The 22,123-nt window shown below is 51.9% G+C and overlaps 1 protein-coding gene across 2 annotated transcripts in view; it reads right to left on the bottom strand.

Moving 5' to 3' along the window:
- The window catches only part of KIAA0930 (KIAA0930 ortholog), a 45,760-nt gene extending 44,942 nt beyond the window's left edge, over nucleotides 1-818 (bottom strand). The window contains exon 1 of one of the 2 annotated variants that reach the window (XR_003791117.1): nucleotides 695-818. The gene's annotated coding sequence lies outside the window, so the exon portion shown is untranslated. Of the gene's footprint in view, nucleotides 1-526; nucleotides 566-694 lie in introns of those variants that run through there. The other variant, XR_003791116.1, reaches the window with a different exon arrangement.
- Between the last annotated feature and the right edge of the window lie 21,305 nt (nucleotides 819-22,123).

Here is a 22,123-nt window from a genome sequence, read left to right on the forward strand (position 1 = left end):
GCCGCCTCCGCCGCCGCCTCCGCCGCCGCCTCCGCCTCCTGCCGAGCCCAGTGAGGCGAGCGCACCTCCGCGTTGCCGACACAGCCCGCCCGCCTCCAGGCCGCCGCCTGCCCCGCCCCGCCTCGCCCGGCCCCGCCCCCAGGCCATCCGGACCCCGCCCCCGGTAGCTGCCCGCCCTCAGGCCACACCCCAGCCATCCAGGTCCCGCCACCGCCCTCAAGACCACGACCCCGATCAGCTAGACCCCGCCCCTTGCGCGTCAGGCCCCACCCCAGACCCGCCCAAGGCCACGCCCCGGGCCGCCCTCCTCTGACCTCCCGCCGCGGACCTACCGGGCTGGCTCCCTTCCCCATCCTCCAACGCCCGGTCCGCTCCGGCCCCGCCCCGCCCCAAGCGTCTAGCCTCCGACTCCGGCCAAGCTTTTCCTCAAATGGCTCTCGGGATCCCGCCTCGGCCTTCGCCGGCCCCTCCACCCCTGCGCCCACTTTCTCCAGGCCCTCCCTGCAAGGCCCTCCCCAAGACCGACCTCAGCCCCTGTACGCCCTCGGGCAGTTTGGCGTCTCTGAGCTCCTCCCATCGCCCCTTCCGGGCCGTACCCCCCGCCCCCGCCCCGCCTCGCCCCGCGAGAGACTGACTTTGTCCCCTGCCCTCCCCATTGCCACCCTCCGTTTCTCCTCAGTCAAGTTGTCAGGACCGGTTTCCCCTGGGAACTTCCTCTTCAGAACCCAGAAAGAGGTCACCCTCCGCCATAAAGAGGTCTCATGGGGGGACGGTGGCAGAGTCTCTCCTGCCCTCAGACTCCTCCGCCTGGCGCAGTGCAGGGCGTTGAGAAAGGCTCTGAGCCTGTTTCCTCAGCTGTACGATGGGGTCTCGCTCCGAGTGTTAACTAAGTATGAGGGTGTTGAGGCGTGGAGAGGTATGAGGTCAGCTGGCCACATGCTCCTGATGAAGGTCAAGGTCCAGTGGGCATCCATCCGCGTGCTGGCCTCCACTGAGAGAGGAAGATCTAGGTGAGAGGCAGCTAGAGGCCCTTCCCAGACCTCAGCCCCCGTGGCCCATTTCTAAGGACCTGGGAGATGCAAATGGAGGGAGAGTGCTGAGATTTCCCAACTAGCTAAATGGCCAAGGACATCCCCCTGCAGTCACACTAGCCTCCGTCCACAGACCCATCAAGGAGGGGCCTGCCTCCAGGCCCCACCCCCCTTCCCTTCTCCCCCATCCTTGTAACACACGCTTCCTCATTTCCTTTGGGTCCCAGAGTCACCTCCTCTAAGAGCCTGCCCTGACCACCTTACCTAAAACACCAGCTTCCCTCTCCTCTAGCCCTTTACCCTGCTTTATTTTTCTTCACAGCACAGCACTTACCTCCGGTGACATCCCATTATATAGCTCTGTGTTCTGTTCATTGTCTGATTTCCCCACTGAGGAAGGGGTCTGTCTTCTGCACAGCTGTGTTCCCTGTGCCTGGAACATTGCCCTGCACGAAGTAGATGCCCAATAGATACATGTGGGATGTGCAAATGAAGAATGAATGAGAGGCCTGATAGGGAAGCGGGGAAGTGGAATAGGCAGTAAGGGACTGTGGGGTATGGCAACTGCCCTGGAGGAAGAAATGGGTGGTCTGGATCGTGTTTCAGGCCTCATGGCTTGTTTTGTGCCATCAGGCCTTGCGTGCCTCAGGGCAGGGCCGGAGCCTGACACCTCTGTGTCCCCAGCACCAGGCACAGGGGAGGGTAGGGGTTGGGAGGCTCTGTAGAGAAGTGTGGAGTGAGAGAAGTAATGAAGCCAATGACCAGCAGTGTGTGTATGTTCTCCTCTGGGCCTGCTTCTGCATCTGTGAAATGAAGACGCTGGCCTGAGGGCTATGGCCTCTGGTTCTGAGTCCGGACAGCTGGGATTCGGGCTGGTAAAATGGGAAATGGGAATGGCTGAGCAAGGGCCCAGAGGCTGGCAATTCCAGGGGTCATCTCTCTCTTTGTTTCCCCAAACTCCACCATGACCCTGCCTGCCCCACTGCCACCCCTATGCTTGTGCTCTCCCCCTTGCTGGAAATCCTTTCTTCTCCTCGGCTGTGTTCATCTTCGGGACCCACTTTCCCTGGGAAGCCTTCTGGTTAGGGCTGGTCGATGCATTTGTATTCTTATCTCTTTCACAAACTCCCTCCCCACACCCCCCAACACACACACACACACACACACACACACACACACACACACACACACAGAGTTACCTCCATAGATTCTGTGCCAGAGGACCCTCATCGAATCAACGCATCCCATTTTCCCTGGCATCCAGCCCAGGACAGGTGCCAGAAAATATTCGTTGAATGAATAAATGAACAGTGCTTGGGCTCTTTCCTTTTCATTCAATCATACTCCAAGTATTGCCCACATAGGAATTTTTTTTAATATTTATTTATTTGTTTGTTTGTTGGTTTATTTAATTGGCTGTGTCGGGTCTTAGCTGCACACTCCGGATCTTTCGTTGTGGCATGCAGGCTCTCCAGTTATTGTGCGAGGGCTCCAGAGCGTGTGGGCTCAGTAGCTGCGGCACACAGGCTTAGTTGCCCTGCGGCACTTGGGATCTTAGTTCCCCGACCAGGGATCGAACCCGCGTCCCCTGCATTGGAAGGCGGATTTTTAAGCACTGGACCACCAGGGAAGTTCCAGGAAATTTTTTAATGTCAACAAATGTTGAATAATATTTTGGACTTGAAGTTGGCACGAGCAGGGCTTCTGGGGTCCCAGGGCACGTTCTGTTTCTTGATCTGAGTGCTGATTTACATTGGCGTGGTCAGTTTCTAAAAATCAGACTGCAACTTTTTGAGTTATGGACTTTTCTGTATATATGCAGAATGTAAAATAGAATTAAAAATAAAAAGATTTAAAATCCTTGAAAAAATTCTGGTTTAGCCATATTCCCCATGACAGTGAATATGTTCTTTTCTGCAGAGAAGTGAAATGTATTTTTTAGAGAGACCACTGAGGAGAAAAGAAGAATACATAGGCAGAACAATGGCCCCCAAAGATGTCCAACCCCAATCCCTGGGATCTGTGAATATATATTACCTTACATGGTAAAAGAGCCTTCGCAGATGTGATTAGGTTGAAGCTATTGAGGTGGAGAGAGTATCCTGAATTATCCATGTTTGCCCAGTGTAATTACATACATTCTTTAAACTGGAGATTTCCTGGCCGTAGTCAAAGAGACGTGACAACAGAAGAATGATCAGATAAATGCAACGCTGCTGGTCTTGAAGGTTAAGGAAGGGGCCACAAGTCAAGGGATGCAGGCAGCTTCTAGAAGCTGGAAAAGGCTAGGAAACGGATTCCCTCCTAGAGCCTCCAGAAAGGAACACAGCCCTGCCTGCGCCTTGATTTTAACCCAGTGGGTGCCACCCACCCCCACTTCCTCCAGACGTATTTCTAACCCATGGAACTATAAGATAATAAATTTGTGTTGTTCTAAGGCGCTTACTTCGTTAGTTTGTTATTGGCAGCAACAGAAAACCAAGACAATGGGCGAACCTGAGGTGGAGGGAATCACGTAAGCTCTCCACTCCAACGATTCTTTCCCCAAGGTTTATTTTGCAAACAGCCCTAGAGCAGCAATAAGGCAACGTTTAGCGAAAAGAAAAATCAACCACAACCCATCTGCTTTGACAGGTCTGTTGCTTCATTCCCCGACATCCTTGCCCCGTAGACCTGGACACCATCCTTGGGTGTATGAGGGACAACAGCTTTGATGGTTCATGTCTTTCTCTCTAAACGTTTTGGGCTGATCTCATTCAAAGGGCCAGTCAGTGTTAGAAACAAATGTTGCCAGAGAGCTCTTCTCCCAGGCACTGGTCAGAGAAGCCGCCAGTTCCTACACGAGTGCCTGGCCGCCAACCTCCTCTTCTCTGAGCATTGTTTACTGCCCATAGAATGGCACGCGGGGCTGGGTGATCTCCGAGAACCCCCCTGGCCTTAGAAAAGACAATTTCTGGAAGTAGGTCAGGAGTAAATAGCCTCGCCTGGGGTGGATGAGCACAAGGTCCAAGGGGCAGGTTCAAAGGCTCCCTCATCCACCCTGATAATCTGTTGAAACTTTTTTGCGGTCACGTGAATGTGTTGTCAGCAGCTTCCCAGCCTGACTCCTCTCCTTCTTGTGACTCAGGTTCTTGGAATTCCTGTTCCTCAGGCTTCGTTTTCATCTGGAAAATTCAATCCAACCGCCCCCAGCTCAAGACTGCAACAGCTTCTCCAACACTGGGTGCTTCTCACGTGCTACCAAGACCGAGGAGCCACCTGTAAAGGTTCAACAGCCTTCATTCTCTCCTCCTCTGACCCCTTCCACCGTCCGCCTGACACACGAGATATCTTTAGCACTCCACTTTTTTTTTAATAGATCTCTGCTAAAATTTCCCCAGAGGGGATAACCTTAAAATTATTATTAGACACCGACACACTGGGGAGAAGAAAGGATTCAGAGGTTTTGAAAGAGGGAGTGCCTGATGGGGTTGGGGGCTGGGGAGATACATAACTAACGTTTCTTGAGGAACTGCTTTATGCCAGAAGATTCACGAACGTGGACAAGAATAGTCCTGATCCCCAGAAGGCAACTGGTGTCATCTTCTGTGTTAGGTGAGACAAGCAGAAACCAGAGAGGCTGAGTCACACTCAAAAATCACACGGCAAATTAAACCTGGAGGCCAGATTTGAACCCTGGAGCCAGGAAGACAGCCACCCACACACCATCTGGCATCAGCTCGTCCTTTTTCTGGTTTCAGGAGGGAAGGCCCATTGGAGAACAGACGTGGGATGGCAAGTTTTGAAAGGAGAAGCCCTTCCTCATGGAGCTGCAGGGCAGCGGGCTGTCCCTGGGAAGAACAACTGGACCCCGGGATAAGGAGGAGGGGGTGCTGTGCTAATGTGAGAGGGGTTGAAGTAGGGAAAGAAATTTGATCATCGGAGGGAGACCTGGGACCACACAGTTTGAAACTGGGCAAGTCCCTTCTGCTCCAGAGCCCCGGGCCTCCCATCTGTCAACGAGGAGGCTGAACTGTATGTCCCCTCGGGCCTGTCCAGCCCAGACATGATGCGAGGACAGGTCGGGTGAGCCCGGCAGAGAGCTGGAGAGCCTGCCCTCCTTTTCCCGGCTCTTCCAGGCCCCTGCTCTCAGAGTTCCTGCTGAAAGTTGCTTTCCTTGCCCATGAACACACAGCCTTTGTCCCCTTGGGGCGGTAGAAATTGTATTAGCAACCAACATGGTGTACCACTGCAAAATGCAAAAATAAAGTGACAAAATTAAAGAGATGCTTCGCTAAATACCTACAGGATGTGATATTATGTCATCATTATTTTCAATGTGGTAATTATGAAAGTTTCACCACAGTGGAGAACTCTCAAGTAGTGAGAATTCTGAGAATTCGGGGTCATTGATAAGAAATCAGAAATGAAGAGTTACTGGCATTTTATCTTATTTAGCAGACGTGTATGCAGGACTTGCTATGTGTCGGGCTCTGTCTTATGACTTTACAAATGTTGACATTGGACCCCGTGACTTATAAAGGAACATCATTATCGCTTTCACAGATGAGCCAGCTAAGGCCCAGAGAGGTTAGGTATCTGCTCTAAGGTCATCAAAGGCAGAGTCAAGGAACCAATTCAAGAGCAAAATTACAAAAACCGTTTCAAAATCTATTTTGGAAAAAAATTACATTTTATAAGGGTATATTCACGTTTGCGATGATGTGAGCAGAGCCTCCAAAAGCAAGAGTGACTGAGGCCAACAAATGCCTGAAAATGGTGCTGTCCTCCCAGACCCCAGCATGGGTTGTGGTCCACTGGGGGGGCAGGGATGGGGGTGGGGGAAGGAGAAGGGAGACAGCTCTTCTTAAACACCCAGCAATGGGCCAAGTTCATAGCGTCCAGCTCATTTAACCCCCACTCTAACTGCAGGATTGCAATTTCTTTCTTTTTTTAAAGAAATTTATTTAATTAATTAATTTGTTGTTATTTTTTGCTGCGTTGGGGCTTCTCTGTGGCATGCGGGATCTTTTTGTTGCAGCGCGTGGGCTCTTTGTTGCAGTGCGTGGGCTTCTCTCTAGTTGTGGCATGCAGGTTTTCTCTGTCTAGTTGTGGCGAGCAGGCTTCAGGGTGCGTGGGCTCTGTAGTTGTGGCGCGGGGGCTTAGTTGCCCTGCAACACTGGGGGATCTTAGTTCCCCGACTAGGGATCGAACACGCGTCCCCTGCGTTGGAAGGCAGATTATTTACCACTGGACCACCAGTGAAGTCCCAGGACTGCAATTTCATCATCCCCATTTTGCAGGTGAGAAAACTGAGGCTCAGAGATGCCAAGTGGCTTATTCACAAGGCCAGGGTGCAGCACAGCTGGGATTTGTACCCCTGAGCCTTGAGAAGAAGGCAGTGATTGTATTTGTATACTTAGATCTCACTTCAGTGGGGGGTTTTTTGTTTTTGGCCACTCTGGGTGGCTTGTGGGGTCTTAGTTCCCCAACCAGGGATCAAACCCCAGCCCTTTGCAGTGAAAGCGCCGAGTCCTAACCACTGGACTGCCAGGGAATTCCTCACTTCGTCATACTGATATATTTATCTAACACCTACTTTGCGAAGGCTCATTGCAGAATGTTTAGAGCCCAACAGCTGTCCACATCCACTGCTGTCCTTTTCTGATGGCAGTGTTGGGGACAGTGGTACATCCTGAGAGCGACAGGTAAGGGGCTGGATCAGAGAGAAAGTCTGGGCATGTTTGAGGCCCGGCCCCTATGTAGACTCTCAACCCTTGGGGTTACAAGGTGCTTCACGATGAGACTGGGGTGGGTGTGTTAGTTTCCTGTGCCTGCCGTCACAAATGACCACAAACTGGGTGGTTTACAACAGAAATGTATTCCCTCATGGTTCTAGAGGCCAGAAATCAGAAACCAAGGTGTCGTCAGGGCCGCGCTCCCTCTGAAGGGAGGATCCCTCCTGCCTCTTCCAGCCCCTGGTGGCTCCAGGGAGTCCTTGGCTTGGGGCTGTGTCACTCTAGTCTCTGCCTCTGTTGTCACATGGCTTCCACACCTCTGCGTCTCTGTGGCTCAAATCTCTCTCTACCTCCCTATTATAAGGGCACTTGACATTGGATTCAGGGCCCACCCTAAACCCAGGACGCTCTCATCTCAAGAGCCTTAACTTCACTACATCTGCAAAGACTTTGCCCCACAAAGTCATTCACATTCACAGGTTCTGGGTGGACATAACTTGGGGTGGGGGCACTGAGGGGCCACTGTTTAACCCCTTGCAGTGGCTTTTGCTACTTTTGTGGGTGAAGCATCCATCCACTCCATCCTCTTCTTACCACGGTCCTAGAATTTCCTCTGGGGCCCACTCAGCCCCCATTTCAGTCCATGTGGGGTGGGCACTTGACCTGGCCTGCCTGTCAGAAAACAGCATCTCCCCGGCTACAGTGATTGGTCCAGGGCTGGTCCAGTCGGAGCCAATCCCAGGACTTGGGTTGTCTTTGCAGCGGGGCTGCCTGAAGAGAGCTTCTGACAGCCACCCGGGTAGCAGAAGGGGCAGAGAACGGAGTCCATACAGAGGAGAGCAGGGCTGAGGGATGGGAAGGGAAGTCCAGCCTTCCTGGTAGCGGAGCCAATACCCTCCCCTTCCCACCAGAGCCAGTTGAGAGGCATTTCTGTTCTTGCTTACCCGTGGGTCTGAGGGCAGGTTCACGATGAGCCCTCGCTTAACCAAGGGGAACATTTGGATGGCACGTTGGTTGTCAGGGTCCTCCTTACCAGAGGTGAACTGTAGGCCCTGAGAGGCCTGGGAACCAACCTGCTCATCACACAGATGGGGGACGGAGGCCCAGAGAGGTGGGATCTGCCTGGGGTCACTCATGGGGTGCCCTCTGCCTAGAATGCCCTCTGACCCTCAAACTCAGCCCAGGCCCTCCCACGCTGGCTCTTCCTTGCAGGCAGGCTGGCTGTCAATGAACTTGTCTTCCTGCTTAAGGAAGACAATCTGTCCTCCTGCACTCAAAGTGGCCCTGCCGAATCTGCTGCCACTGCTTGCTGACAGTGTCTTCCTTCTTGGCCATGCACCAATTTATGTGTCGTTATGGATGGAGCTCCAACCCTTCATCTTGGGGTTGGTAGTTAGGATTCAGGAGGTCTGTGGACTTGAGTGGGGAAAAAAAATCACATCTTTATTCTCACAAACTCCTATCTTAAATTATCTTTCCTTTCAGTATGGTTGCAGGCTGCAGACCACAGAAATATCACAAACCACATTAGTACCTGCAACTTTGTCACCAGCACCCACATAGGACCCAGTAGCAGGTGAGTCAGACTTGGTTCCTGCCCTCCCAGAGCTGCCCTGGGAGCTCAGGGCGTCCCAAGCAGGGATGTGATCTCAGACATGAGTGTATAAGAAGGACCCTGGAGAATTGGCAGGGACTGGAGTCAGGGAGGCCAGTGAGGGGGGTGAGGCTGCTGAAGGAGGCCGGGGGAGGGCCAGGAGTCCTGGGCTGGAGTTGTCCAGTGGTAGTGGGGAAGGGGAGAAGACAGAGTGCAAAGGTCATGAAGAGGTCATGATGGCAGGCCTTGGTGGCCCATGTCACGTGCAGCCTAATCCCCTGCCCCTCGCCCTGAGGCGTTTCCCTTCCCCAGCTTTTGGGACACCACCCGTGCCTCCACCATCAGCCCTTCCAGGCACTTTCAGAGTCAAATCCCCAAGGCTCCGTCCTGGGCCCATCTCCTCATGCCCCTTGGCGCTAGCCTCTGTTGCACACCAGCGACTGCCCATGTTGCTTCATCTCCAGCCCTCACCTTCCCCGGGCCCAGCAGCCTGCTTGGCAAGCTCTCTTAGATGCCTGAAGGGACACCTAGGCTGTCCCTCTGGCCTCGTCCTCCTGCAGGCCCGCCTCTCAATTGCTCAAGCCAGAAATCTAGGAGTCTTTCCAGATGTCCCACTGCCTCACTCTCATATCTAATCCATCTGGCCGATTTGAACCTCTAAACACTCTCAAGCCTACCCCCTTCACACCATCCCCACTGTCACTACCCTAATCCAAGCCTCTGATTCTTTCACCTAAGCTCTTTAACAGTGTATTTGTTGCCTATTGCTGTGTCACAAACCATCACTAATTGAGTGGGTTGTTGTCTCACAATTGCTGTGTGTCGGAAGTTCAGGCCCAGCGCAACTGGGCTCTCTGCTGAGTCTCACAGGCTGAAATCCTGGTGTCAGCCGGGGCTGTCATCTCATCTGAGGCTCCAGGTCCTTCCCCAAGTTCATGTTGCTGTCAGCAGAATGCATTCCCTTGCAGCTGTAGAACTCATGGAAGCTGTGCCTTCAAGGCTACAGGAGCTCATCCTCCTGACTTCCTTGTCTTTGAAGCTCCTGCTTTGAAGACCCACCTGATTAGGTCTGGCTCACCTCGGAAAATCTCTCTTTTGATTAACTCAACTGATTAGGGGCCTTAATTACACCTGCAAAGTTCCCTTTTGCCATCTAACATAACATAATTATGGGAGCCATCTCCCATCATATCTATAAGTCTCACTCACACTCACAGGGAGAAGATTATACAAGGCTACTTGGTGGTCATTTTAGAATTTACCTGCAATGGACAGCGTCCTCATGGGCTTGCCCAGCCTGGGAGGCCTGGCCCCTCCAACCCAGCCTGGACAACCAGGGTTATCTTTTCTATCTGTCTGTCTGTCTGCCCGTCTATCTATGTATCATTGATCTACCTATTTGTCTTTCCTTCTTCTTTCTTTGCTATTCTTTTTTTTTTCTGTTTAATATGAAACATTTCAAATAAACCCCAAAGTAGAGTGACTAGTATAATGGACACTCCTTGTACCTATCACCTAATTTAAACCATTGTTAATTATCTTGCCATTTTTCTTCATTTGTCTTTTTCCTTAATATTTTAAAGTCAATTTCAGACATGGTGATTGTTCAGTCCTAAATGCTTCAATATGTGCCTTGATTTTTAAAAATGGTTATTTTTTTCCATAACCGCAGTATCATCGTCATCACCCCTAATGAAATGAATATTAATCCTCTAATCCTTTCTAAACCTCAGTCACATTTCTATTTCTCTTAGAAGAATGTTCTTTACCAGCTGGGTGTTGAGAATCAGGATCAGGGTGATCTTTCCAACATCCAAATGTGAATATGTCACTTCCCTGCTTAGCACTGTGTGCTCCCCCTGACCTGAAGGCGGCAGGACCCATGAGGCCCCTGGGTCCCTCTCCTCACCCCGCCTTCCTGCTCACTGGCTTTCTTTCTATTTCTCAGTGAGCCATTGTCCTTCCAGCTGCGAGAGCTACACATCTGCCTTTTCCTCCACCTGGAACTTCTTTGCACCTTCCCACACTTCCCACACTTCCCATCCAGTTCAGCCATCATTTCTCCAGGGAAGCCCCCAGGAATCCCTGAACTAGGTCCAACTCCTGTCTCATCTGATCTCTTGGAACCCTGTTTCTGCCCTGACCCATTTCTGTGCTTCAGAGCACCCACTTCAATTCACAACGACCCACTCAGGGTGTGATTTCTTGATTACTCTCTCACTCCCCCACCAGCCTGGGGCCCTGACAGCAGGGACACGTCTGCTTACTGTCAGGTGGTGGTATAGCTCCACCACCTGGCCCAGAGCCAGCATATAGTAGGTGCTCAATAAACACATTCTGAGGGAATTCCCTGGTGGTCCAGTGGTTAAGAATCTGTGCTTCCACTGCAGGGGACATGGATTCGATCCCCGGTCGGGGAACCAAGATCCCACAAGCCATGCACTGTGGCAGAAAAACAAGAAACAAAAACAAAAAAACATACACACACACGCACTGAGTCTGTGAATGCATGAGTGGACCAGGGTGTGGATGAGGACTGTGCCATCATCAGAGGAGTTTGCAAGCCCCCGCTGGCCAGAGGGGCGTTGATGACAGAAGGGCGTGACCCTGAGGGACAGGGCCAGCCATAGGAGTGCAGCTACTCCGGCGGGCAGCAGGGGACAGTAGCGGCCCACCGCACCCCCTCAGGACACCCAGCCCCTGCTTCTCCTGATTCCCACCACCTGAGACCCAGAGTGAGGCCGACCAGGGCAACTTTCATTCTCGCGGGTGCTTCTCTCAAAGGGAGGGATGGCTCTGATGACGGGACTGCAGGCAGCGTGAGTGGCCAGCGGGGTCTGTGTGCCGGCCAGGGTCTCCACACTGTTTCCTTCAGTCCACCTCCATGTGACGGCCAGAGTGACATCCCCAGACCTGAAGTCTGATCCTGCCACCCCTGCTTCCTTCTCACATAGAATAAAACCCCAATTCTTCACTTCTGTCTACACAGCCCTGTGCGTGATCCGGTGCCTGCAGACCTCGCCGAGCTCTCCTAGAACCAAACCAACAGAATGATGCCACAGAGAGGGGCCAGAGGCTGCCTGTGAGCAGGGGCCTCCCTCTCGGAGGAGGAGACACTGACCAGGAGATCATCTCGGGGCAGAGGGTTTTGGGCCAGGACGGAGGTGCAGCTGCAGGCCTGAGGCAGGAAGTTCCTGGCTAAGGCAGGCCAGGGGGTCTGCATGGGAGACAGAGGACAGGCAGGACCCATGGCAGTTGGATCAAAGATGGGCTTCTCTTTGGTCTGCACCATATACTAAAAATATTTGAGTTAGTTGGAACAGAATTGAAAGTCCAGAAATAGACCCACACATATACGGTCAATTTATTTCATTTATTTATTTTTGGCTGCGTCGGGTCTTCGTTGCTGCACGCAGGCTTTCTCTAGTTGTGTCGAGCGGGGACTGCTCTTTGTTGCGGTGCGCAGGCTTCTCATTGTGGTGGCTTCTCTTGTTGCGGAGCACAGGCTCTAGGCACGTGGGCTTCAGTAGTTGTGGCTCACGGGCTCAGTAGCTGTGGCGCACGGGCTTAGTTGCTCTGCAGCATGTGGGATCTTCCCGGATCAGGGCTTGAACCCATGTCCCCCACATTGGCAGGCAGATTCCTAACCACTGCACTACCAGGGAAGCCCTGGTCGATTGATTTTTAGCAGAGGTCAAAAAGCAAAGCAATTCAGTGGGGAAAAAAAGTGTTTCAACAAATAGTGTTGGATCAATTTGGACGTTGAAAGGAATAGTTGATAAATTGGACTTAACCCAAATTTAAAATTTTTGCTCTTTGCAAAACAAATATCCAACAAAGGACTTGTATCTACAACGACGTTTCTCAGCCTTTTTTCACCCCTCCCTCCCTCACGGAGCCTTTTTAGGCATTTTTTTTTTCCTAATTGCCCCCATCAGATTTTAATAGCACAGATACTGCTTCTGTACTGTATGTATACATTCATGCTTTCTACATAAAAAGAACGTGATTTTTTTTCACTCCTTCCCTCAGAACCAATTTTCACCCCCTTGGGGGCAATACTGCCCCCATTGAAACTGTATGATCTAGAATATAAAAAGAACTCTATGACTAGACAATAAGACAGACAAACCAATTTTCATTTAACAGGCAAAAGATTTGAATAAACCTTTCACCAAAGAAGATATAGGGATGACAAATGAGCACATGAAGAGAAGTACAACAGTATTAGTCATTAGGGAATGAGCTCTCATAACGAGGTAGCACGGCACACACACCAGGATCGTCAAAATTAAAGACTGACCGTTCCAAGTGTCCGTGGGGATGTGAGGAACCAGAGCCCTCATGTGTGGCTGGTGGGACTGGAAACGTACGTCCACTTTGGAAAACAATTTGGTAGTTCCTGAAGAAGTTAAACACATGCCTTCCACATGACCCAGGCATTCCAATTCTAGGATTTACCCAAGAGAAATGAAAGCACACGTTCAAACAAGAGGTGCACATGCGTATTCACGGGAGCTTTATGTGTAACAGCTAAAAGAACAAAAGGGAAAACAACCCATCGTCCACCACAGGTGAATAGATCAACTAGTGGTCTATCCTTACAATGGAATACTGTTCAGCAGTAAAAAGGAACGAACTCGATACGTGTAACCACATGGATGAAGCTCAAAATAATTATACTCACTGCCTGCCGATGCAGGGGACACGGGTTCGTGCCCCGGTCTGGGAAGATCCCACATGCCGCAGAGCGGCTGGGCCCGTGAGCCATGGCTGCTGAGCCTGCGCGTCCGGAGCCTGTGCTCCGCAACGGGAGAGGCCACAACAGTGAGAGGCCCGTATACCGCAAAAAAAATAAATAATAATAAAAAATAATTATACTCAGTGAAAGAAGCCAGGCAAAAAAAGAGAGCAATCCATATGACTCCATTCACATGAAATTCTAAAAAATGCAATTGCATCCATAGTGATAGAAGCAGACTTGTGGTTGGCTGGGGGTGGAGTAGAAGGGACGGGAGGACGAAGAGGATGGATTACAAAGGGGCAGGAGGGAACTTTGGGGGGTGATGGAAATGGGCATTGTCTTGATTGCAGTGGTAGCTTCACAAATATATATATATATATAAACATATATAGATATGTCAAACTTGATATATATGTCAAAACTCATCAGATCATACATTTTAAACATGTGAGGTTTATTATATGTCAGGTATACCTCAAAAACCTGTAGATTAAAAATAGGGTGATTCTAATTTTTAAAAAATCTGTATTTCTGATTTTACTTGAAAAACATGACTGACCGGCTGCATGTGCCTTGCCCATCGGCCAGAGCAGAGGACCCAGGGCCCCTCTGGACCTGGCACGGGCTCCCCAGCTGGCCTTGGTCCCCACCTGCCAGTTTTCTCTCCACTTCTCGGCTCCCCGGCCGCTGAGTCTGTGGCCTGGGCAGAGCTGGGGGTGGATTTGGAGCAGGGGACACAGATTTGTTCCTCCAGGCCCTTGTCAGGTGGCCCAGAAAGGCCCCTCTCAGTCTGGCGGCAGCTGAGGGTTGTCGGGGTGGTTAAGGAGCGCCTTAAATGCCAGGCTTTGGACTTCACCCTAGAGCAGTGACAGCTCCCTTAGTTCATGACAGACATCACACCCTAGAATGCAGCATCATCACCCTGTTTTACAGAAGATCCTAGGAGGGGGACCGTCTGATGGGGTGAGGCGCGGAGGGTGGCAGGGATTGTGTGGGAACCCCCTTGGTCATTATTTCTGGGTGTGTGATGCAAAGCCCGGAGCCAGGCTGGCCTGGAGTCGCTGTGAGACAAGCTCTGCCCGCATGCCTTCTCCCCTCTTCCTGAGGGGCGCAGGGGACTGGCCTTACACAGGCCTGCCGCTCAGTGCTTCGATTGGTCCAGTTGTCAGTAAATATTTGCAGAACTGGCCTGCATGGCTTCAGCCACATCCCTTCCCCTCTTCCCTGCCTCGGTTTCCCTGCCTCCAAGGGGGAGGAAGGCTTGATGCTTTCCAGAGGCCATGATATTCCAGGATTCCTTGAGGATGCACCTCCTCTTCACGGCTTCCTCCTCGGAGCTGCTAATTACCGAGATCAGAAACATGACTCCTTGAAGGTCCATCCTGTGACCCAGAATTTGCCTGAAACTCTGTGCTCTGGTGGTCCAACCAAATCCACTCTGGGGGAACTTTGGGACCCCAGGAGTCTTGGGGAGTCAGGGGAATCTTTCACCTTTGACTCCTCACTATTCCTGTGCACTGAACCAATAAGAGAAACAGACCCTATTTCCTTCTGTGCTTTGGTCTCCAGGAAGCTCAAAGCACTTCTCCTTGACTTTAGAAACGATGGAGGATCTCCCGTATCTACTCCTGGGTTTGCTTCCTTTTGAGCCCTAGGGAATGAGGTGGGATGTCTAGACACACATGTCCACGTTGGGTCCTTCCTGCTGCCACACGGAGGCAGCAGCAGAAGCAGGAGGGCCTGGAAGGAGTTGAGCCGCTTATCCCAGGAGAGACAGAGAGAGCCCAGGCAGCAGACATTTCAAGTTAAGCCTCGTACGTACCAGAATGACTTCCGCAAACCTCAATATGTGAACATTTCTTCATCATTAATTAAAACTGTTTTACGACTGCGTTAGTATAGAGACAAATATATCAAAGTTATACGCTAAAATATTTTCCTCCTCCAAAAGCTCGCTCTCTTTCTTCTGATTCGAACAGAACTGGGATAAGTCAGCCTGATGGGTCTGGCCCATTCCCAGCACCGCCACCACCCCGCCCGGTCCCTGTCCGACCTGCGCGCGGGGCGCCGCCAGGGGGCGCCCGACACCAGCGCGCGGCCCCACTGACCGCGGGAAGGACACAAGGGAGGGGCCAGCGCTCCGCAGGCAGGGCGGTACTCTGGGGGCTCCGGTCCATTCCCTACAGTCCCCGCTGCACCAAAAACCCACTCCATGCACCTCATGGCCCCTCTTCTCCCTATAAGACCCAGTTGAGGTACCACCGCCTCCAGGAAGTCTTCCCTTGAGCTCCCAAAGCGCCCTGGGGCCCTGTCCACACTCAGTCACTGTTTCCTTCTCCCAAGACAGTGGACGGTGAGTCCTCAGGTAGGGATGGGCCTGGGTCACGTATGACCCCAGTATGGCCACTTGGGAAATGGTTTTCAGGTGAATAAATCTGGGAGCTGGGAGGCCCACCCAGCTTTCCTGGGGGGTCGGTGGTGGAGGTCCTGGCGCCCCCACCCCACGAATGCTTAGGTGGGCACAGATGCTCAGTAACTGGGCTCCTTGCCTCCAACCCCGACCCATCACTTCTGTCTGTAACTTCTGAGGACTGATTCTTCCTCTTCCAGATCCGGGGCGGGGGAGGCGGGGGACTCGCCCTCCTAGCCAGCAGGCCGCCCTGAGCCTTCCCTCTGGGCGAGCTCTCGTATCCGACGCTCATCGCCCCGCCCCCTCCACGGCCCCACAGCAGACCCTGAGTCCCCGAGACCACAGCGCCACGGTCTCCCCTGGACGCGGCCCCTTGTGGGCTCCTCCCTGCACTACAGCTTCCTCCTCCCTGTTTCTCACGCTTTTCACTGCCACACTTCTTGAAAGCTCTCCCCGTATTTCACCCCCTGCTCACTCTTCCGCTTCTTCCTGCATCCTGGCTAGCAGCCCCTGATCCTCTGAGCCGGCTGGCATAAGGCCCCCGCGGGATCCCACGTCACCAAGTCTAATGTGCGCTCATGAGCCCCGAGCCATGTGGCCTCTGGCAGCACATGGCACAGCTGGTCATTCTCATCCCTTGGTGTCCAGCACGCTGCACGCTCAGGATTCCGTTGCACCACCCCGAAGCGGACCGCTAGAGCAGACGCCACTCTCCTCCAGGTGCTGTATTTTGCCCAAAGCTGAAAGCCACCCAGAACTGAACTACCGTTGTATTACCCACCGGAATGGGAAGCAAAAGGGAACGTGGCAGTCGCTGTCTGTTAAGTGACTGCTTACAGGCTACACAGAGTGTGGATGACATATGCCTTAGAGCAGAGTTTCTCCAACTCAGCACAGTGGACCTTTGGGGCGGGATCATTCTTTGCTATGTGGGGCTGCCCTGTGTACTGTAGGATGTATATTGGCATTTCTGGACTCCGCCCAGTGGATGCCAGCAGCACCCCTCTCCATCACCCTGGTTGTGACAGCCAACAATGTCTCCAGACAGTGAGAGGGGTTGATTGATTTATTTTTTGTTTTGTTTTGTTTTTTAATGAAGTATAGTTGAACTACAATGTTGTGTTAATTACTGTGGAAGCTAAGCAGGGTGGGGCCTGGTTAGTACTTGAATGGGAGGTTGATTTATTTTTAATAAATTTGTTCATGTGATCCTGGAGGCTTGGTAAGTCCAAAATCTACAGGGCAGCTGGCAGACTGGAGACTGCAGAAGAGCAACAGGGAAGAGCTGCCGTTCAAGTCCAAGGCCATCCGGAGGCAGAATTCCTTCCTGCTCAGCAGAGACAGGTCAGTCTTTTGTTCTGTTCAGGCCTTCGACTGATTGGACGAGGCCCACCCACTTTATGGAAGGTAATCTGCTTTACTCAAAGTCCATTCAATTTAAACATTAATCTCATCCCAAAAAACACTTTCACGGAAACATCTAGAATAATGTTTGACCAAATATCCGGCCACCGTGGTCCAGCCAACTTGACACATATAATTAACCATCACAAAGGGATGCGTAAAAAGGAACTTCTTATAAAATCCTGAACTTGATTCAGTAGTTTTCTTTTCTTTTCTCCCGTATGAATCTGGCAGAGTTCTTTTGGAACTATTTTATTGTATTGTAAGTGAAAACAACTAAGTACATACGTTCATATGATAGGAGTCAAGATTTTCAGATAAGAACATAAGTAACAATTATAGAATCAAATAATGTAAGTGGGAGTACTCTAATGTTGGAACTATATTGGAAATATTGACACAAACTCATGATTTGAAATAACTACATTAGCAATTATTAATGATGATATATAAGTATCTTCCTTATCCCCACGTGTGGGCCAGGAGCCTCCTGGTAAACCTGGGCCATCTTGATGAGTCACAGGGGAAGGAAGCTTTAAGGATCACTCGGGGGGGGGGGGAGGCTTCCCTTGGTGGCACAGTGGTTGAGAATCAGCCTGCCAATGCAGGGGACACAGGTTCGAGCCCTGGTCCAGGAAGATCCCATGTGCCGCAGAGCAATGAAGCCCGTGCGCCACAACTACTGAGCCTGCGCTCTAGAGCCCATGAGCCACAACTACTGAGCCTGCGTGCCACAACTACTGAAGCCCACGCACCTAGAGCCTATGCTCCGCAACAAGAGAAGCCACTGCAACAAGAAGCCCGTGCATCACAATGAAGAGTAGCCCCCGCTCGCCGCAACTAGAGAAAGCCCGTGTGCAGCAGCGAAGACCCAACATGGCCAAAAATAAATTAATTAAAAAAAAAAAAAAAGGTTCACTGGGGTCATGTCAAGAGGACACAAGAGCCTACTTAAAGGGCCTCCCACTGGCCCAAGTCTGAGCAGTTTGAGCACTAAAAGAAGTAAATTGACTGGGCTTGATTGAAACACGTTGAATCTATGAAATACCATGACTCCATAGTGACACATAAGATAAAAAGTTACCATAATATGCCCAGAAGGTGACCCTAATAGAATGTACTTGTGACGCTTATCATTCATTTAATTATTATATTGATAAGGAATACATTTGTTTGAAGACATTTTCCAACTCAAGGCGAAGACTCAATGGAATAATCCAATATTTCGTAATTTCCATTAATTGTAAATTGGGACTTGCTTCATAATCGTCTCTGGGGAGGGGCAAATGGGTGTGAGTATAGACAAAATAATTGCTGAAAGAGCTAATACTTGTTGAAGCTGGGGGACTGGTACTGGAGATTCATTGTTCCATTGCTCTACTTTTGCAATATAGTTACAATTTTCCAGGATAAAAAATTATTTTAAGTCAGGAGGATGGATGGAACAAAATTGGCAAAATGCTGATCACTGATGAAGCCAAGTGATTACATATATTCTATTCTTTCTATTTCTGTTTGTGTTTTAAATTTCCATAGCAAAAAAAAACATCTTTTCTGGGAACTCCCTGGCGGTCCAGTGGTTAGGGCTCAGCGCTTTCACTGCTGGGGCCCGAGTTTGATCCCTGGTTGGGGAACTAAGATCCCGCAAGCCACGTGGTGTGGTCGCCCTTCCCCCAAAAAGAAATCTTTTCTCAGTGTTCACATTTGATAGAGTCATACCTCATTAGAATCTAAGATTTACAAGCTAAGCTCAAAGGCTGGGGAGGACACCCTTAGGTGGTCGCTGCTCCAAGGTACCTTCAGCCATTGGGCACAGACCAGGCAAAGACCAGGCTCTCTCCGTGTGTCCCTCCCAACTCCCATTCCATCCTTCCACCCTGCCTGCGCCCTCGGACCTCCATGGGCTGCACTGATGGGCTCCTTTCCCTCTGGTATTCTAAACCCCCCAGTGGGGTTACTTGTCTGCAGTAAGACTCTGCTAAACAAGGAAATGCCCAGGACTCATTTATTTATTTATCAAGTACTCATGATATGCACCATCTCATTTAATCCTTGCCATTGAGTCCTTGTTATATACATTAGCTTATTTAATCCTTAGAGCAGATCGTGAGGGAGAGATTAAGATCATTTGCAAATAGGACACAGCGCAAGGTACAGTCAACGTGCCCAAGGCCACAGAGACTGACAGCAGATCTAGGGGCTTGACCTGAATGCCTCCCAACCTCTGTGGGGAACTATCCCGGGACCCTCCCACCCCCCCAGAAGTTCACAGAGTCATGTGCCCTAGCTTTTCAGGCCTTTTAGAGTGGTGACCATTAGAGGGGTGGGTAGGATGAAAACATGAAACAGAGAATTCATTTGACAGCTGAGGTTACTGGCAGGGTGTTCAAATCAGGCACTGGTACCCAAAGGGCAGCGTCAGAAAAGACCGGGTTGGAACTGCTCTATATCTGTGCTGGGAGAGGCTGAGAAACGGCCTGGGCTGCGGCCTGCGTGTCGATGGAAATGGGAGCAGAGATGGGACAAGAACACAGCCTTCTGAGATGACCCTGCTGGGGCCCGACTGGCTGGCTGCACTCAGCTCTTCCCTCCAGGCCTCGGTGTCCCCACCGCAAGGGGGTGGACTTGGATGTACTCGCAGACCCCTGCCGGCTGGCCGGGCCGTCCTGGGGTGGATGGGACCGGGAACGGGGCTGAGCGCCAGTCAGATCAGGCAGAGGCCTGGAGTCCAGGTCCCAGTGCCCGGCTGTTCGTTGCCCACGGCTTGGGGAGGCCCCACCCCATCCCCTCCATCCATAGCTCCCATCCCTCCTGAACCCCTGAAGCACATCCTCTGCGAGGCAGAGCCGGCAGCCTGGGGCGCAGGGTCAGTTCGGGCAGGAGACTTGAGGAAAGGCACTGCAGCTGGTAACCCCTGTTTTCTCCTCTGTAAAGTGGGGGTGATGCCAACCACCTCCCCAAGCTCCTGCAGGCATGAAGGGAAGTGATGGAAGGGGGAGGAGCCTGAGAGCTGTAAAATGCCCCCCTTCTGCTCTCACCCTCCAGGCTCTGACCCACAGGGTTGGCCAGAGTGAGGGGCCACTGGGGAGTGACCGGGTTGCCCGTGGCCCTGTGACGGAGAGAGAACAATTCTGAGCCGACCCAGGCGTTTCAGGGCCCCCCATGCCTGCCAGCCTCCAGGTCACACAGACAAGGAGAGATTAATGTCTAATCTGGGCTCCATTCCAGAGACGGACAGACCAGTTTGTCACTGCTCAACCGGAGAAGGCTCACCTCGCCCACCACAAGGCGGGGGAGGTGGGGGGTCGTTGTGACGCCAGAGCACCCCTGACCCTCTTCTGCCCCAGAGTACCCCCTTCGGCCTTGACACCGGGGCTCCAGAGAGCTCCTCCAGGACCCGTGGGTCTGACGGCCCTCAGGCCGCTGTGCCCGCACGGGACTGGGCAGCTAGCTGGCGGCGCTGGGGGATGTTAGTTACTCTCAGGTTGTAAATCAGTCCCCGCCACGCCCCTCCTGCCACCCTTCTGGTGTCACCGGGTGGGTGGGAGAAGCTGCCACTGGCTCCATAAACTCTCCGAAGCCCAGGGATGGGGCCCTCGTCAGAGAACCGGCCTCACAGACCTCAAAGTGGAGACCACGGTGGGGTGGGAAGATCACCAGAGTCTATCCACGCCTCCGAGTGGCTGGGTGGCTTAGCCCAGCCACTCGCCCTCTCTGGGCTCCAGAGCCTCAACTGAATTAGGTCTAAAACTGACGTCTGGATTCCCGCTCGGCTCCAAACCTGCTCTTCCCATCGCCTTCCCCGTTCGCTTAAGGGCGACTCCAACCTTCCAGCTCCTCGGGCCAGAGCTTGGGACCACCCTGGATTCCTCCCTTACCCACACCCTACATCCAGTCCATCAGCAGCATCCTGGTGGCTCAGCCTTCAAAATATGTCCACGGTGTGAAGACCCCTCCCGCCTGCCGTCATGCCAGCCGGCTGCACGCCTCGCTACAGCTCCTTCCTGGAGGGCGTCTGGTGTGAACCGAGATGAACTTGGCACCTTCAAAGAGCCACCTCTCTTCTACTTATATTCATTAAAATGTTTTTTTTTTACATTTTGACTTTTATTAAATAGAACATATATATATATATATATATATATATATATATTTTTTTTTTTCGGTACGCGGACCTCTCACTGTTGTGGCCTCTCCCGTTGCAGAGCACAGGCTCCGGACGCGCAGGCTCAGCGGCCACGGCTCACGGGCCCAGCCGCTCCGTGGCATGTGGGATCTTCCCGGACCGGGGCACGAACCCGTGTCCCCTGCATCGGAAGGCGAACACTCAACCACTGCGCCATCAGGGAAGCCCAGAACATTTTTTATTAAATAAAAAAATTTTATTACATAAAAACCAAAAACATCTCCACTAGGCTATACCAAATTATAAGGATAATTGAAAGTGCTGGTTTCCCCACAGCCTCCCTACTGCTGTCATTCTTTCTTTTTTTTTTAATTTTTATTTTTGGCTGCATTGCGTCTTCGTTGCTGCACACGGGCTTTCTCTAGTTGCGGCCAGCGGGGGCTACTCTTCATTGCGGTGCATGGGTTTCTCATTGTGGTGGCTTCTCTTGTTGCGGAGCGCGGGCGCTAGGCACGCGGGCTCTAGGCATGCGGGCTTCAGTAGTTGTGGCACGTGGGCTCAGTAGTTGCGGCAGATTCTTAACCACCACGCCACCAGGGAAGTCTATCTTTTTTTTTAAATTGAAGTATAGTTCAGTTACAACGTTGTACCAGTCTCTCCTGTGCAGCAAAGTTCTTTCACGGCGGCGCTTCCCTGGTGGTGCAGTGGTTGAGAATCCGCCTGCTGGTGCAGGGGACACGGGTTTGAGCCCTGGTCTGGGAGGATCCCACGTGCCGTGGAGCAACTAAGCCAGTGCACCACAACAACTGAGCCCGTGTGCCACAACTACTGAGCCTGCGCTCTAGAGCCCGTGAACAACAACTAAAAGAGAAAAAAAAAAAAGCAACCACTGGACTGGTGGTCCAGTGGTTAAGAATCCGCCTTCCAGTGCAGGGGACACAGGTTCGATCCCTGGTCAGGGGAACTAAGATCCCACACGCCGCCTACAGAGCCCGTGCACTCTGGAGCCCATGCACCACAACTAGAGAGAAGCCTGTGTGCCGCAAGGAAAGATCCTGCATGCCACAACCAAGATCCCGTGTGCCGCAACTAGGACC

This window comes from Monodon monoceros, unplaced genomic scaffold, assembly GCF_005190385.1.
Source record: "Monodon monoceros isolate NGI ecotype Baffin Bay Population unplaced genomic scaffold, NGI_Narwhal_1 Super_Scaffold_6, whole genome shotgun sequence".
NCBI lineage: Eukaryota > Metazoa > Chordata > Mammalia > Artiodactyla > Monodontidae > Monodon > Monodon monoceros.